Source organism: Uloborus diversus, chromosome 9, assembly GCF_026930045.1.
Source record: "Uloborus diversus isolate 005 chromosome 9, Udiv.v.3.1, whole genome shotgun sequence".
In the NCBI taxonomy this organism is placed as follows: domain Eukaryota; kingdom Metazoa; phylum Arthropoda; class Arachnida; order Araneae; family Uloboridae; genus Uloborus; species Uloborus diversus.
In genome coordinates this window covers 10,771,054-10,785,658 of record NC_072739.1, presented here as the reverse complement: position 1 = coordinate 10,785,658, position 14,605 = coordinate 10,771,054, and the positions used below count along the sequence as shown (strand labels likewise).

The 14,605-nt window shown below is 33.9% G+C and overlaps 1 protein-coding gene across 3 annotated transcripts in view; it reads right to left on the bottom strand.

Annotated features, from left to right (window-relative positions):
- The window catches only part of LOC129229332 (uncharacterized), a 108,654-nt gene that overhangs the window by 81,679 nt on the left and 12,370 nt on the right, over positions 1–14,605 (bottom strand). The gene's annotated exons all lie outside the window — the stretch shown is intronic.

Here is a 14,605-nt window from a genome sequence, read left to right as displayed (position 1 = left end):
TGAAGTTCGGGGCACCCCTGAGTCGGAGTCAGACTGATTTAGGGGTAAAGGAGTCTCAGTCGGAAGATTTTAAAATTTCAAGGTTTGGAGTCGCTCAATTTCCCCCAGAGTCCGCAACTATGCCAGTGCTGTGATGTCAGAGTCGGTGACTTGTGAGAAACGCACACACAGTTTTACGAAGAAAATAAGCATTTTGTGCTTAAGAGTAAATTAAACAATACTATAAATTCCCATTTTTGAAAACAAATTTAGCCATTTCTAATGATGTTTAGTTTTTAGAATTTTATTCTTAAAATGTAGGTAAAATATAATTATTATGTAGGGGAATGTGGGGCAAAGTGAAATGGTGAAGATAACTTAATTTTTTCAAAATGAATAATTTGGAAATTCGCTCTGAAAATTGCAATACGCAAAGAAAGAGCAATATATTTCCTAATACAACTTGCATTGAAACATTACTTTTTATTTTTTGACAGTAAAAGTGTACCTTCAAATAAAGGTAGAAATTTTTTTCACTTTTTTCATGGGGCAAAATGAAAAATAAAATATTTTTCTAATGAAATACTTCCTATTCGATTATTAAATAGATTTTTGGTCAAATAAAGGAGTAAATAAAAGAAAGAATGAATAAATGAAAAGGAAATGAAGAAATAAACGAGTAAATAAATTTGTAAGTTAATAAATTTCAAAAAATAAATCATTTAGTAAAATAGTGTATGAAAAGGAAAATAAGTGAATGAATGAATAAATAAGAAAATTACTAAATGAAGGAATGTAAATGAAAGAATTAATAAATGAATACGGTGGGTGGTTTGATAAAATATTGAATGAGTAAATTAAATGAACTATTTCACTTTACAAATAAGCTAAACATTAAACAAATACTGCACTGAATATTAGTAGGTCTCAATTAATATTTAAAATGTTTATCATTAGAGCTTTATGATTTAAAATTAACAAAAATAATTCTTGATTTACAACAAAATATTACAATATGAGTCGATTTTTGAAAAATGATATTATTATTATATTCTTTGATTTTGAGAGGTAATTTTTTCTTCACCGGAATAGACTACATGTGCTACTACATGGTTAAAATATTACTAGATAGGTGGCGCTAAAAGCAGAGAATGTTTCACCTTTTCACTTAGCCCATCATTCCCCTACACTCCTCCCGCCCCCTTTTTAAAAAAATGTGCTTAAAACAATTTTTTTTTCTTCTGATAAACAATGATAGAAGAGCAAACAATGGTCAGGATTAGGAAAATACTACTGAAAAAAAATTGATTCGAGAAAAATGGAGAATATTCAGATTTTTGGAAAAATACTGCTCACAGTAATTAAAAAACTAGTTTAAGCCTAGCTTTCGAAAATCATTTTAATTTTTCTAAAGTTATTCATATTTTTGAATATAATTTATAATAATTTGCAAAAATCTTTTCTGCGCAACCCTTCAATTGTTTACCCTTAAATTTCACGCCCAGTTTTAAAAATATTAGGCCCCCTTCAGGCTCGGACACGGGCCAACAGGTCCCCCCCCCCCCCCCCCGTGAACGCCCCTGGTTCCAGGCTGAACAATTGACGAGTAAAAACCTATTTTTGCTCCCATCATACATACAGGCATTGCTTCCATATCTAGCCAACTGAATAATTGAAATAAGCTGTTTAAAAACCACAACGTTGATTTTTTTTTTTTTTTTTAAGACTTAAGTTTCATTAACCTGATTAAGGACAAAGGTTGATGTTTTTTTTATAGATGCAAATAGGTGTGCAAAACTGAAATTCATATTTAACCCATTCTCCGTCATGGAAGTTTAATTCTAAACAAAGGCCTTTCGACTGTACGTGTTTACAAATCCACGACATAAAATAAAACTGAATATACAATGAACATGTCGGTCAACTAACTTTCATTCTCGCAGTTTCCCGTTATAGCGTTTTTTTGTGTTTACGACGGCCCTTTGCTGTTCCAAAAGACTGCATTTAATACCGTTACGCATTAAGAAAAGAACGCCGTTTGTTTTCTAACACACTAATTAGTGATTTTAATAACATCTATATCTATCGGCATATGTATAGAAAAAAAATCTTTTATTTTTTTTCCTTTTTTTCCCCCCTTTTTTATTTATTTATTGAGCAATCACGAATTGCTTATTATCCTCACTTGACCAAAGTTGATGTTGCTCTGATTTTCCAGATCATCATGGCGACGGTTGTTTTTAATATTTATTTTCAAAGCGAAATTTTTGTCATTATGGTTACATGGTTACAAATCGTCTGCGGTTTGATTCTATACATGTTTTTTTTTTTTTTCAGCGCTTAAATCCAGCAGACTTTACAATAAAAATAGTTTTTTTTTAATGTACATTACTTTTTTCAGGGTAAAAAAAAACACTTTTGAAGAACTTATACAGCAAAACTTCATCTAAACACAAATATTACGCGATTGATAAATCCCATATTTTAAGATCACTAGCGGCAATTCGAATGAGGGGGCTAGGGGTAACCCCCGCACACTTTTTAAGGTTCAATTATTTATTTTATTTTTCAACTTAGAAACCAAAACTAGAAATTATAAAAGAAGCAGAAGTGTCAAAACTTTCAGATCATAATTATTTGTTTTACTTTACATCTGTTTACGAAACATTGTTTAGCACAAGCAGTCACTTTTTGTTTAAGTATTAATTGTTTAGATATTAGTAAATCAATTGTTTTACTTAAACAAGCCATACTTGCTTAATGAAATTATTACTAAGCGTTTCTTTGGGGAAAGTTATTGTACACATAATTCATCAAAATCTTCAGAAAAATGTGAGTAAAGCTGTTAAATTTGCATCAATTACCACTCATATGCTCTAAAAATCACCCTTAGCAAAAGTTTCTACTTTTTTTTTCTTTTCTTTTCTTTCTTTCTTTTTTTTTTGCTGCCGCTAAAAATCCTACGGCATTTTGTTGTCGTTTTTATTGCTGTCCCTCCTCCCTTTTCAGTCCCAATCGCTGCCTCTGTTTAAGATTGATAATAAATAAAAATGCATTAACTTATACGCTCTGTAAATAATCATTTTGATAAGTGCATTGGTGGATATTGTCCATAAAATCTTTACTACGGCATCCTAATCACCATTCCTTTTGCGGATACAGACTACAAGTTGGAGGGGGGGGGGTAATGCTGAAGAATGGACCCCGCCCCTCTTTCCTCCATGAATGAACCTAGGGTTTTGGGTACGAAAAATTTCTGAAACTACTAGGTTTTCAATAAAAAGCACTAAATCCAAAAGCGTCTGTTTGTTTGAACTCGCAAAACTCGAGAACTACCCGGCCAATTTCGCTGAAATTTTCACAATTTGTTCCTTTAAGTCCTGAGCAGGTTTGTAGACCAGTTCGAAAACAATTCGATGAATAGTTCTTTTTTTATTCCAATTTAGGCCCAATTTTCACATAAATTCCCGAATATGGGGGTGAAAAATTACTCGCAATTAGTAATATTATATATCGTTGGAAAGGGAAGAATTTTCCGCGTTCTACGCAATTTGTTTTAACGCTCTAACTTAATTGCGGCGGGAGTTATTCACGTTTTTAGCTCGAATTTGTTTAGGCTTAGCTGAAATTTAGGCACTACTTCCTTCATTAAATTTATCAATAAAAAGTGAAGGAATTGTCCTACAGTTTTCTTTTTGACACCATTGAAAAAAGCTACCTTTTTTACTCCAGATCTAACTCGACATATGGTCGAAAAGTTTAATCCTCTATCTCCATTAGAAAAAAAGTTACGAGCGAATTAAATGAAGTTCAAAAATCTGTTCTTTATTCAAGTTTTCAACCATTTTATTTTGCGTTTCCACGGTAACGCTTTTTGAAGCCATCATTTCCATCTTTCTCATTTTCAATTCTGAAACTTATTTTATTTTGTGTTTCCATGGTTATGCTTTTTAAATCCATCTTTCTCATTTTATTTTAATTTCTTAAAAGTATTTTAATATCTGTCGTCATTGTTTGGAGGGGAAATTTTGCATGATGATTTTTTTTTCTTTTATTTATCCCTGATTGTTGAATATACGTCACTTGAAACAATTTTTGCTTTCAAAATAGACCGGGCAAAGCCGGACAATGCAACTAGTATTCAATGAGTTACCGCCCTGTAGCCAGGGGCTAAGGCAGAAATACATGAAATACGCCGCCAGCCCAGTCAATTCCAGCCGAGGACTGCAGTTTGATGCTTATTAGCACTCATCAGCCCGGCATAGGAGTGACTGAGCTGGAGGTGGGAAAACCTCTAAAGGAAGCCTAGAGTGCCAAACAAACTATTAGGAGTGACTGAGCTGGAGGTGGAAAAACCTCTTAAGGAAGCCTAGAGTGCCAAACAAACTGGTAGCTAATACAGTTTGTTTGGCTTCCTTAAGAGGTTTTCCACTTCCAGCTCAGTCACTCCTATGCCGGGCTGATGAGTGCTAATAAGCACCAAACTGCAGTCCTCGGCTGGAATTGACTGGGCTGGCGGTGTATTTCAAGTAGTATTCTTAGTTTGAAATTGACCAGAACATCTAGCTCATAGAATCAACAAGTTGCATGCATCAAAGCATTTCTCTGTATCAAAATGCTCCTGCAATTTGTGGGTTCTTAGATACACATTTCACCAGAGAAACAATTGCAACTGCCTCTTAAGGAGTGCAACGTATCGAAACAAAGTAACCCGTGGTCTTATGACACATAAAAAATAACCCGTTGCTTGCGACGGTAGATTATAATAGCTAGTTTGTAACGAGACAGACATTACGTAAATGTCGCGTTTCAGATAAATGTAATGATTCGCGGGTAAATGTCAGCTTAACACGTGAGAAACAAATCGTTGCTAAACTTAATCATACGAATCAGTGAATGATCCCCGGGAGAAAACGACGGAAAAAAGAGAAGGGAAAAGTAAGGAAAAGTATGGTTTAAGTATGGGACACTTAATGTGTATTGTGCAAGAGCATTATAATAGTCACACCGATCAAATAGATAAATATTTGTTCAGTAAGTTACCGCCCTATAGCCAGGGCTAAGGCAGAAATACATGAAATACACCGCCAGCTCAGTCAATTCCAGCCGAGGACTGCAGTTTCGTGCTTATTTGCACTCATCAGCCCAGCACAGGATTGACTGAGCTGGAGGTGGTAAACCTCTTAGGGAAGCCAAGAGTGCCAAACAAACTGGTAGCTAATATAGAATTAGCACTGACCAGACGAGTGACCGAAACAATAAGGAAGCCAAGAGTGCCAAACAAACTGGTAGCTAATATAGAATTAGCACTGACCAGACGAGTGACCGAAACAATATTGTTTCGGTCACTCGTCTGGTCAGTGCTAATTCCATATTAGCTACCAGTTTGTTTGGCACTCTTGGCTTCCTTAAGAGGTTCACCACCTCCAGCTCAGTTAGTCCTATGCCGGGCTGATGAGTGCTAATAAGCACGAAACTGCAGTCCTCGGCTGGAATTGACTGAGCTGGCGGTGTATTTCAGATAAATATTTGGTTGGATTGTAACCGGTTGGAGCTTTCACAGGTTAAAAAAATTGCGCAGTGAAGTCCGACCAACAAACAAACACTTTAGCACAGAAGAAATAAATCAATGCCGTCGCTGCCGGGGGAGAGGGGGGCGGTCTGCCCCAAGTTTCACCGTCTGGGGGTGACACCCAAAATGGAATTCCAAGTTTTTGAAAAATATGAAGCTGAAATGCATTTTTAAGACTACAGATTTGAAAACTTTCCGGGGGGAAAACACCTGGACCCCCATCTTTATTTGTCTTTTGTACATTAGCCCGCTTAAAATTTCGGCTTTTTGAAAATTGCATGAATTTTTCTAATTTTTTAATAAAATTGTCATTATTTTTCTTTTGCGTTTGTAGAGGGGAGGGGTGTGACACCACAAATTACCGCCCCGGGTGTCACCCATAACTAGGTACGCCACTGAATAAATATTAAATATATTTGTGAAGAAAAGTAAATGAAAATTTAACAACGTTAAATCGCACAAAATTTGCAGATTACTGCATACTAGAGATGTGCATGTCTTTCGTTTTGATGATTTGTTCATCAGAGAATCATTCATGTTTTTGACCAGGTTATTCAAAAGAACGAACTCGTTCATTTGAACGAATTCGTTCATTTAAAAAGTTGCAGGTGATATCTCTACGAGAGTTTCTCAAGTACATTCAAAATGTTTCATTGGTTTCGTTATATGTTTTTTAGGAAAAGCAAGAAAAATACCTTAAAAGTTAGAAAATATACAAATAAAAATTTAAACCAAAAATATTTAAGTTAGGTTTAGATGTATTAAGCATTTATCGTTCATTTTGTAAGCTGTTTCTCGATAATCGAGTGAAAAGACATCTGTTTTCGATTCCCAAAAGTTATAGGTTCGATTCCTACTTTCAACAAAATTAATAATGAAATTTTATTCAATAAAAAAGCAATTAAACTGACGTGACGTCAAAAAATTGCAAAATTGATCTTCATAAAATAAACAAATGAAAAATAAAATAAAAATCGTAGAAGATACGTCCTATTGAAATTCCAGAATCCCAATTGTTTGAAAATTTTGAAGATGGGAAATGATTTTGATGATGGAAAAGATGAAAGGAAAAATGATTTTGAACATAGTAAACGAAAGAGCAAAATCAAGTCATAAAACATTTTTTAATTAGGAAATTAAATGAGGCTGATAAAATAAAATAAATATCGATGAAAAGAACTGCCTTTCATTTTAAAGAGTCGTTCTTTTAAACCCGGTTGATGAACGACACATCCCTACTGCATACATGTGTTTCGAGGTTTCAAGGAACCCCCTTTTTCAACGAAAAAAAAAAGAAAAAAAAGGGTAATTTATGGGTGTAAAGGTATCCGAAATGCAACGAGAAGGAACAGTAGACAGTTTAAAAAGAAAAATTGCTATTTAACAAAACAGACAACACAAAATGAAAATCAGGGTTGAAATTTATGACATGATTTCCTTCAAGAAAAAACCGTTAAACCATAAATTTTCCAAGAAATCTCATAACAAAAAATTTTGCTTTCCAAAAGAGACCGTTTAGCAATAAATTCCCTGTTATTAGAAAGAAATTGAAATGAATCAATTGCTACTTTTTCCCCACCAATTTCTCTTTCTTCCCTATAATAAATGTTTGCCTTTCTCAAAATGTTCATTACTAAATTTTCCTAACAGTGGATTTATTGCATGCAATATACCGACAGCCCAGCTGTCACATCCAGAGATTACAGTTTCGTCTTGGTTGTGGTCTCATCAGTTTGGAATGGTGAATAACCGAGTTGGAGGCAGGTTAGCAGATACTCAAGCTTTGCCTTCAAGTTATGAGTTGAACCGCACCATGCTGCGGACTCTCGCTGCCGAGATAAATTTACTTTATCAGTTTGTTGGCACTCCCAGCTTCAACGAGATGACATGTGCCTCCATCTCGGTTATGCACCATTCCAGACTGATGAGTCCATAACAAGGACGAAACTGCAGCTTCTGGATGTTATAACCAGGCTATATGATATACTATAAAACATACCCAGCGTTGCCTGGGTCAGTAATAATATTGTGAAACAATTTATACTTTCCTTTATTTTTAGCTGTGCAACATGGTTTCACCCGCGTCAATAAGACAACATTGAATTAAAAAACTATTTTAAGTACATCACGCTATTATATATATATATATATATATATATATATATATATATATATATAGATATATATGTGTGTGTGTGTGTGTGTAGTAAAAAATTACACACCCTTTTGCATATTAATGTTTTTCTTTAAATAAGAAAATCGAAAAAATAAAAAAAAAATAATTGAAAACCCTTGATTTAGAAATTAATTAATTTTAAGAAAAATAACACGGGCAATAAATGCTAAAAATCTTCCCACTAGCAGGCGGAGGCGAACCCGAGACCCTATTGTTGCTGGCCCAGCGCTTTAACGACTGATCTATTCCGACAACAACAGTTCTAGCTATTGATGCAATAAAAAATGCATCATAATTATTATGGATTTAATTTCAATTTATTGATGCTCCACTCCAAAAAGTGATATAGCGTGATGTTATTTAGAATATAAGCCTTTCTCAATAAATGAACTATTCACCACTGCTTTATATTATTAGTATAGATTGTATGTAGTTCTGCCTTAATCTTGGCTTAAAGGCGGTAACCAGGGGGTGATAGTGGACTCAAGTAAAATTTTCTGAAGATAGTGTGAAATTTTGGAAACTATGAGGAATTTCGGATCACAAAACCCCCTGGCCAAACTTACTGCCTCAGAAAATTTATTGCTAATTTACTACAAAACATTTTCGACGGTTGAAACCTCAATCTTAACAGGATTGACTCGAGGGAAACGAAAAAACTTATCCTTCACTGCAAAACATCATCTGGCTACTCATCTGGCTTTGGAGTCTGAACAACAACAAAAAAAAAAAAAAAAAAAAAAAAAAGAAAATTAATTTGAATTCTGAAATTTTGAATCCAAATTATGTTTTTCGCAATCACGAACTGAGACAGGACCCTACTCATTGGAGTTATTGTTTCTAGAAACGGCTCCTGTCCCCCCCCCCCCCCAAGCCTGCCTCTCCTCCTGGGCGGTTACGTGTGCATAGTTGTGTGTGTGCGTAGACCTGTGTGTATGTGTGTGAAAGTGCGTGTGTGTAGGACATGGACGCCTCCGACCAGGAGATCGGATAGCTCAAAACCGGAGCAGCCGCGCCGCCAGCAGAGGACGGTGGGCGGTGGTGCTGCAGAGGCTTCTGGTTCAAGTTGAAAAAGGCACGGACACCAAAAACGGTCAAATGAGAACAATAAGCAATCGTGATTGCTCAAAAAAAAAAAAAAAACTTTCCATTGCGAAGCACGAATCGAAATTCAATAATTCTAAAACTACACGATTCTCAAACAACATATCTGCAGCTAAAGCAATCATCCGCACAATGATGCCATTTCGAAAAAAGGAAATGTTAGAAAGTACAATTAGATTTCTTCACAACAAATTCTGATGTAAAACATCGGTTTTATAGAGTTTTCTTCAACCAGCGTTACAAGGTTCCTCTTCTCTATGAATGAATTTCAGTAAAAAAGAATGCTCAAATTTCTCGTGCAATTCGTGTAACATCCATCCTCTGCCGTGTTCTTCCAAAATTATGTTCTATTTTCGTTCTTCCTTTTCTTAGTAAAGCAAGGGAATCTTTTATTGTGTTAGAAAATTGCTTTAAAGAAGGAAGGAGTTCTCGGTTTGACTGATTGGGAAAAAAATCTTAAAACTTCTTCTTTTTCTGTAACTTTAACGTAGTTATAAAGAACTTTTAGATAAAAGTTTACTTCATAAAAATGGTGCAGGACTTCATACCAAGGGTTGCAAGGTTTAAAACACTTCAGTAAGAACACTTTGGACACTTAAGTTTTTACCGTCCTGAACAAAACCCTTGTGCCGAAACTGTAAAAAACTATATTTCTTTCTTTCTTCTTCTTCTGCTTCTTTTTTTTTTTTTTTTTTTTGTGTGTGTGTGTGTGTGTGAAATTTTATTTTGTAAGAAAATATTAACAGCAAAAAAAAATATGTATTAAAGTAATATTTCATATTAAAAATTAATTGAATGTGAACATTTTTTAAGTATATATATATATTTAAAAGTATGTAGCAAAACGTATTCTGTTGGTTCAAATCCTGCTACATATTAGATTTAAATTCTTCGTTAAAAATTTCGAATAGAACACATGAATTCAAAAACATTTTTTCGTTTATTTAATAGTAGCCAATTTTCATATTTATGTTTTATGCAACATTTCTATGAAATGTTTGTTATACAAATGACTTAAATACATTAAATCATAATTTTTCATCTGAAGAAAAAGATTTGCGATTCTTTTACAGTTTTGGGGTAGTTTTCCTTCCCTTGACTATGATGAAATGAGTAATAGGGCCCTTTCATGATCTGAAATTAAATCACTACCAATCTATGCTAGAAAAATAGATAATTTGTCGAAAAGTTATCAAGCTACTATACATTTAATGTTTATTTTACTTACAGAACGCGTCAGATTAAAAGTGTAAATTAAAAATAAAAAGTTAAGTTTTAAAATGTAAGAGCTTGAATTTTATCATCAATTTATTATTCTTCGATCTGTGGTTAAAAAAAAAGAAATTTTGTTAAAGCATTGTGAAAAACATAAAACAGAACCATTTTAAAGAAATAAGCTCTTTTGCTTCTAAATATTACACATTAAAATGCATTCCTTTGAGTCATAATTGGAAGTGAAGTTAATTCCTCTGGTAGTGTTCCAAATTTATTTTCATAACATTACCAATTTTTACATACGAAAGTTTTTATATAATAGGGTTATTGGCAATTTTTTCCGTAAATATTTTTTAAAATGAACATTTCAGAAAAAAAAAACCCAATATTTATTAATCACGACAAATTTATGTTTATTTTTGCATTACTAACATTGCAACAGACCCTTTTAGCTAACGCATACTTTTGGAAAGTTTAGGAGACTTTCGGAAACTTTTGGACGGTTAAAACCACCTGTCCCGTCCAAAACCCCACCCTACTTTTTACATCACATTATCAAAAGGTATTCCATTTCTCTACATAACTGAGCAGTTGATACATTACGTAGTGTTGTGTGTTTAGCGTTAAGGGAAGTTCCGCTGCTTAAGTTTAGCCTTGCTCTGAATTGAATAATAACGCAGACGATTTTTACCTGCTTTTACCTGCAGACGAGTTTTATTTTGGCATGCATTTTTCATTCTGTTTTGTTTTTAAGTCGCAATAAATGGTGGAACAAGGATGATGTGTGGTCAGTTGTCTTATTTTATTCATTATATCGCATAAGTTTCATCACATCGCATAAATATGAACAACCCCGCATCTACCAGCACCTTTCCGCATAAAAATACAGTCCGCTATCGCAGCTATCGAACACGTAGAGAATGCAAATATTGTAAACATGTCATCGAACTAGAGATGGGAACGGTCAGAAAAAACGGGAAATTTTTGGGGAAAACCCTTTTTCCGTTTTTCTGGTGTTCTGTTAGTTGAACATACATGTACCCCTAATGAAATAAAATCCACTAATTATATAATTTACTAGTAGTGTGAAAAGCAAAAATGTAACTTCACCGTCACATCTCAAAATTATTACGCGTAAAATGACCTCTTCATATCCCATTTTATTTATTACTAGTGGTACCCGCACAGCTTTGCCCGTAATAAAAAAAAAATTAAAAGGTCTTTTGGTTCGCCTGTATATTTACAAATAATGTATGGTGAATTTTCTCGCCGATTGGCTTACACCCATGTTACAATTCCACGTTATGATAATTTCGTATCTCGCCAATTGGCTTGTGCCCATGTTACGGTTCCACGTTATGATAATTTCGTAATTTACTCGTCCATCTTATGATATTTTTGTTCTTAAAACTGGAATAGAAAAGGAACTACATCGAATTTTCGAAAAATCGCTTTGAGTTGCACACCCCCATGCTACAAACTAACTTTGTGCCAAATTTCATGAAAATCGGCCGAACGGTCTAGGCGCTATGCGCGTCACAGAGATCCGGACAGAGATCCTGACAGACAGAGAGACTTTCAGCTTTATTATTAGTAAAGAAAAGATTTGTCAACTTAAGTCACTTTCCACAAAACACCCTTTTTTTTTTTGCTTAAATACAACTCTATTATTCTGCTAGGGCACAGGTGCGTGTTGTCACAATCTGCTTTCATCTAACTTTATGCGTTTGCTCTGTCATCGTCATTATTACATCTCTTTTTAGCTAAAAACCCTTTCGCTTTCTGCTTAAACAACTGAAAGTCACGTATTGCTGTGACGTCATCAGGTAAAATACGCTGACGTCGCAAGCAACGGAAATGCGCGAGTGCTGGTACCGAATTTTAAATTCATTCGCCTGTATCGGAAATTCGCGATTGAGTCACGTTTCCGGAAAATAATTCATCGCCAAGTAATTGGCGAGTAATTGGTTGTTATGATACTCCAGCCAAAGTTTTGAAAGCACGAAAGGAAAGTGAAACCGATTGCAAGAGCATTCATAAACACAAAATATATTCTCGTGCTGTGTTTCATAGGAAGGGGAAAGTGTTGTATCTTGGGACACTTTTATTATTTTTATTTTTAACGTCAATTATTTGAATCAAATTTAAAATCTAAAAGTCACATTAAAATACCCCAATGTACTTCTGTGCAATATATTTTTGTTTAATTCAGACCGTTTGAAAATAAAATGTTGCCAGCCATTTAAAGTAAAAGTTCCAAGTTGTCCCAAGGTACAGCATCCTATTGTACCTTGAGACACTTTCATATTTTAATTTTTAACTCAATTATTTGAATCAAATTTAAAATCTAAAAGTCACATTAAAATACCCCAACATTCTTCTATGCAATATATTTTTTTAAAATTCAGACCGTTTGAAAATAAAATGATGCCAGCTATTTAAAGTAAAAGTTCCAAGCTGTCCCAAGGTACAGACAGCATCCTATTGTACCTTGGGACACACCCTGTTGAAGTCTTCATGTCCCCCCGGAAAGTCTTCATGATTCAGGAAACAGCCATATACTTGAAACAATTTTGCACCAGAAAACAAAATAAAATATTACTTTCATGGTAGTGAATAAAATCATAAATATTTAATAATGAACTATAAATTAGTTTTAAGTGTAAATTAATTATTAAGAACCATGCATATGTTGTACCTTGGAACGTGTCCTATGGTACAATATGTTTGGTTGTCTCAAGGCACAATCACCAAGTGGTTTAAGAAAAACCAAAATGTTGGTCAATCTAGATGCACTATCACTATTTTCTCATAAGCAAATTATTTCAAGTACTTCTCTTTCATAACAAAATAAAATTCAGTTGATTAAATTTACAAATTCAAAGACAGAAAAAGAAATGAAAATGAAGAAAATATTTACTTTGGAGTCATAAAATTTTCTTTCTCTCTCAAAATCGTCAATTTTACTCAATTGATGCTGATTTTTACTATGGCACCATTTAGTGGTGAATACTACTACAGTGAAACCTGTGTAAGTTGACCACTCACGGTGCAGTACCTTGGTGGTCAACTTAGACAGGTGGTCAACTTATAAAGGGCGGTAATGATTTTTTTTTTATTTTTGTCATTTCTAGCACCATGCATTCATTTTTTGAGTTATTCACCCTTATTCTTTCTGTTCAACTCACTTTCATTGTTTAACATTATTGAAAATGAAACAATAATTAAAAATACTATTCAAAGAATTTTGTTATTTTTTTCCTTGTTTTTAACTATATTAGACACTGTAGTTTTAGAAATTCCATATGTGCCGGCTAATTTTCTCTGGCTTTCTCCATTTTCAAGTAATTTTAATATAATATTCCATACTTTTTATTAATCTCAAGTTCAACTAACTTTCTTTTTCAAGCCTTTTTTGTACAACTTATAGCACAAAGAGCAATAAGCGCGACTGTCCCAGTTCATAAAGGTAAAATTAAAATATCCTATCTCTTAATCCCTTGCACCAGAAACATGTAACTTTACTTATTAGCAGGCTTACATCTGCGTACCCACAGAGCGAGGGGGGCGCGACCTTAAAAGGGCTAACGGCCCTAGAAATTGAAGAAAAAATAGAAAAAAACTAGCACTAAGACTAATTCACTTTGCAAATAGACACTGCTGGCCACTAAGGAGGAGCCCTACATATTTTGTTGCAGGCGGGCTCAAAATGTATAGATCCCTGGCCTGCTCTTTTTAGCACAATTCCTGTGTTGCCACAACATATTGCAACTGAAAGAAAATACTTTGAACTTTTCTACTGACATCTATTTTCATTGAACAGAGTACAAAAAGCTATCTCAAATAGAACAACAAATGAAAAATAAGTTTGGAGAATAAAGAGCAGCATAAGCTTTATGCTGCTGTTTAGTTAGTAAATTGCTAGTGTTTCATCAAAGCATTAAAAACATTTTTGGAAAGTTATCAAAAAAAGAAAAAAAAAGAAAGAAAAAAAATAATAATAAATAAATAAATAATAAAATAATTTGCTGAAGAAAGTTTAAAAAAATAAACCAAGTGGTCAACTTACAAAGGGTTTTTTACAATACTTCAAACCAAATTTGGCGCACATTAGTGGTCAAGATAGACAGGTGGTCAAGATAGAGAGGTGGTCAAGTTACAGAGGTTTTCCTTTATTATATGAGATAAGACTAATTCCGTTCCTGACAAAAGCGGTCAACATAGACAGGTGGTCAACTTTACAGGTTTTACTGTATTAGAGATTACAAAACATGGCTGCTAAATATAGACTCTTAGAAATTAGCAGTGTCCCAAGTACAACACTCTCCCCTACTGTCTGCTTTTGCAGCAGGACAGCATTTTTTTAAAAATAATTTTCAATTTTATATTCCTCTTTAGGTTATTTAAAAAGGTTTCTTTCTGCAAATTTTAAACCTAAACACAAAACAAAATCTGTGCATTAAATGACAGCACATTAAAAACTCATTCTAATTGATGTTCATATTCTCGATTCAAGAAGTGTAAGAAGATAGTCTATCGATTAATCGACATCTAATTAG